Consider the following 4,589-nt stretch of genomic DNA (forward strand, 5'->3'; position numbering starts at 1 on the left):
CCTAGACACACACACACACACACACACATACAAACATGAACACACACACACACACACACACATAGGCACACACACACATACAAACAAGCACACACGCACACAGACTCACACAACACACATGCAAGAGTGCATGCACACACACAAACACACACACACACACACACACACAGGAGCACGCACACACACAAGCGCAGGCACGGCGCAAGCACACACACACACACACAAACACAAGGGCGCAATTACACACACACACACACACACACACACACACACACACAGACACAAGGGCGCAATTACACACACACACACACACACACACACACACACACACACACACACACACAGACAAACAGTGGGTCTGTGAGAGCTGCTGGAGGTTGTGTGATTATAATGTTAATGGTAATCCGCCCTCACTGACTGATGACAGGAGATAATGGGCCCTCACAGGGGCCAACCGGCCCGCTGGAGTGAGGGGCCCCTGCTTTAATCACCTATTTGGTCTGGGACTCTTGAGCAGAGTTGGGAAAAAAAAGCGTTATTGCAAACACTGCTCTTGAGATATACGTACATATAAACAGAAAGAATGGAGAGACAGAGATAGAACATATAGAAAAAGAAAGATAGATACATATCAGCTGTACATATAATAGACATGAGAACAGACATGTATAGATTGGATACGGAGCAATATATAGATAGAACGTATATCTAGCGATCTATTCTATTTGAGCTAGCCTCTAAAATGCCCCACCAAGGACAAATACATGATGAACAGCAGACTTCAAAACTCTGCAAGGAGCAATTAGCCTACAGGCTAACAAAGCAGAAAACAGAATGGACATGAATCAAACTGATCCTAATCACAGGCCTGAAGGCCAGAAAACAGGATGCTCAATCATGTCCACATTTACAGTCTGTGTTTCTATTTTATTTTTACGACTCATTGTATATAAACTATCCATTCATTCATTAATATACACGTTTGTAGTTCTTTGCATATAGTTATTTAGAAATATGTTGTTCATATTATGTTGTTCATATGTTGTTCGTTTTACTGCCCTGTACTTCTGTTGTTACACCCACATTTTCATAAATAAAGAACATTTTGTTTCATGAACAGCACCAGTTAGGAGCTCTGTTGGGACATGGCCAGAAACCTTCCATACGAGTGCTCTAATGGTGTGACTCCAGTGTGACTCCTGACAGCAGAGATTAAGCTTGTCTTTCTCTGTCCTAATCCTTAGTGTGTGGTATTGGATTAAATGATCTACCACCCGACACTTAACCTAGATATACTGTCCAAGACTGCTGTTCAGCCGATCAATGATGATCAATCACTCTGTGACTTACTTTTGGGAGGCACACTAATCAATATTTCAGAATGTCCTACTCTGTCGATTTCTAGAGAACAGCAACAGAGATCAGAAGCATAACACTGTCTCAAAAAAACATGCAAACATTGCGTCTCTTAAATGTGTGACACACTGGATAACCGCACACGAGTTCCATCGAGGCTGTGTCGATCAAACAAACAAACAAAAACAAACATAAACTAACATAAACTAACATTAGCTACAACTGGAAAAACATCTTCAACCTGTCTCACCTGTCTGTCTGTGTGTTTGGAGGAGGTTCTGTCTGTGTCTCACCTGTCTGTCTGTGGGTTTAGAGGATATTCTGCCGGTCCGGAGCGTACATATCCAGTCCTGACACGACGTAGTTCCAACGGGTTCTGGTGGCCTTGGTGTGATATATCGGTTAATGGGATTATCTGGTCTTCACCTGGAGGACCAGGGTCAAGCCTGCCCCAGTTAGCAGATTAGCACAAAGGAAGTAGCGGCCAGTTAGCCTTGTCTGAGGCTAACAGCTGCTTCAACGTGCGCTTTATTACTACTGGAAATTATAGTCTTAGATTGAGAGTGACTGTCCTTGAAACGTTTTTGAAATGTGTTTCCTGCTGATGTAAAGCCCTCTGACTGGCCTTAGTGTTTGAAGGGTGCGGTAAAGATGAATGTGCCTTGTCTTACACTCTGGTTGGCCTCTTCTATCCTCCTTACCCTTTCATCCTCAGTGCTTGTCTCTCATTGGCTAGCGACGGCCCGTGTCAGCTCATCTGTTTGCACAGACAGACTCTAGATACAACTCTTGGTCTTAAAGGCCAATCCAGACCAACCTTAGACAACGCCGCCTCAAGGGACAAGGAAGCCTCTAAAGGTCCCATATTATACCAACTGATGTGAGTGTGATTAGCCATTACAAGCCGTTTTGAAAATCTGCCACTTCTGACATCACAAGTGGGCGCGTCCACCTAGATGTGTGCTGGATAGATAAATCAACCAGCCTACCGAGTGGAACGTTGCTCTATCTATCTGTCGTACATCTAGTTGGACACGCCCACTTGTGATGTCAGAATAGGCAGATTTTTCAAAACGGCTTGTAATGGCTAATTAGACACACCTGTTGGTATAATATGGGCCCCTTAAGGACAAAAGTGGCCTGGGTGATCAACCAAACGTAGCCTCTCCTGGCTACACTAAAACATCTGTTACCAATGACGTTTGCATTTAGCCAGTGCGTGCCTGCAACGATAATAACCGATAGCAAAAAAGCGCTTCTACAAGGACCCATGAGGTCATTTTGACAGATTATATTGAAAACAGATGCTTTAAGAGTACAGTGGTTGGCTGGACGGTCGAAAAATAATAACAGATCTAGATCGGTTTGTTTTGTTGAGATTAAAGGTTTCATTATACTTCATATACATTATACATGCTATACTATGCGTGAACGTACGAAGACCCTTCTCAGGAGAGGGACAGCAACGGTGCAAATCCAAATCTTTGAGTGGAGGGAGAGAGATGTGAAGGAGAGAGATGGGGAACAAGAGAAAGGGAGAGGGAGAGAGAGAGAGATGGTGAAGGAGAGAGAGAGAAAGAGAGTGAGCGATGATGAAGCAGAGAGAGATGGGGAAGAAGAGAGAGAGAGAGAAAAAGAGTGAGAGAGAGATGGTGTAGGAGAGAGAGAGATGGGGAAAGTGAGAAAGGGAGAGAGACGGGGGAGAAAAGAGAGAGAGACATAGAGAGAGAAAGATAAAGAGAGATGGTGAAGAGGAGAGAAAGCGATTGCGAAGAGAGATAAAGGAAGGAAGATAGAAGATAAATGGAATTAAAAGCGATCAAAAGCAATGTACAAATCCTACACATAGTCCCTTTAATGACATATGTATCACTGAAGTCACAGTGGATTAAAGTGTTAAAAAGTAGGCCTACAGCCAGGTAGGCAGACAGACAGGTCAGCAGTCAGTTAATTTATCTTTCCATATAGTAACCTAAAGACGCAAGGTTGCGTCTGTGTTTGTGTGTCTGTGCCAAAGTGTGTTTTCTTGTGTACTTGTGTACTGTACGATCCCGTTGTATCGTAAAAATAGTGCCTTAATGCAAATGTATCTTAACCCAATGAATCAGGTTATACTTAGTTTGATAATGTGTGTGGATGTATGTATGTGTGTGTGTGTGTGTGTGTGTGTGTGTGTGCGCGTCCGTGCGTGCGTGTGTGCGTGCATGCGTACGTGTGCGTGTGAGGCTAATTTCAAGCAATGAAGAGAAAGGAGGATGAGGGACTTCTTCATGATCTCATTATGAGCTCAGTGGGAGATAATCTGGAGGAGAGCTGGCCCCAGACCGACCCTAGGCCCTTGTAGAGGGCTGGCAGCCTCGACAGACCCCACAGCCCAGGGCTCACCATCCTACACAGACAACCCCAACCCCGGGCGAAGACACACTGAGCTCCAGCTTATATAGACCCTGCAGACCTTATCCAGTGACCACCAGCCTTCCCGGCTTGCCCAACTCGTATCTGAACGTAGCCATTTCTAAACTCAGTAGTGCAGCACAAACGAGCTCTGATACGCACATGCATATATAATGACAAGATAATATTACATCTATAGAGTGCTATCTGCATGTAACATGCTGTAAGCTCAATGTGTAAACCATTTAAACAAAATACACATTAAATGTTTACGCTAAATGTACTCCCCATAATACCCTCCCTTATAATTACCTAGGCTAAAACAACCAATGGAAAAGTCTGTGTGTGGATAGGACTACAATATCCAAGTTATGAACTGATTAGGCCGTAGTTCAGATTATCTCCACTTGAGCACACATCAGCCAACTCATGAACTCATAAACACATATATTGGTGAACCTAGCAGCATTTTAGATATAGCATTTTCTCTTTTTAAGCGTTATGACACACATTTGTTTTGTTTTGAACTTTTAATGAAGACAATGGCTCCACCTATTGGACAAAGGCCTACGGAAGCACCGCCGAGCTCTACCATTTCATTTTGCCTTAAATTGTGTTGCCTGTGTGCCTCAATGTTTGAGCTGCATTATTACAGAAACACGTGTTAAAAAAGAGCAGCGGAAAACAGCAAGCGGTTTGCTTTTGTGCTTTTATTGTGAAATTCTTGTTCCCTCTATAAAGCAGTGTCGAGGTTACATAGAACATGCCCTGCATGGATCATAATTTCTTTTCACAATAATATACTGCGATTCTGCCTCTAATGAGCATTAACACTGAAA

At 43.4% G+C, this 4,589-nt stretch overlaps 1 protein-coding gene across 1 annotated transcript in view; it reads right to left on the reverse strand.

Annotated features, from left to right (window-relative positions):
* Nucleotides 1-4,463: 4,463 nt before the first annotated feature.
* Nucleotides 4,464-4,589, reverse strand: part of mmp15a (matrix metallopeptidase 15a) — a 16,817-nt gene continuing 16,691 nt past the window's right edge. The window contains exon 10 of the mRNA XM_079743042.1: nt 4,464-4,589. This exon is cut by the window's right edge and continues 3,442 nt beyond it. The gene's annotated coding sequence lies outside the window, so the exon portion shown is untranslated.

Source organism: Pollachius pollachius (assembly GCF_949987615.1).
Source record: "Pollachius pollachius genome assembly, chromosome: 9".
Lineage (NCBI taxonomy): Eukaryota > Metazoa > Chordata > Actinopteri > Gadiformes > Gadidae > Pollachius > Pollachius pollachius.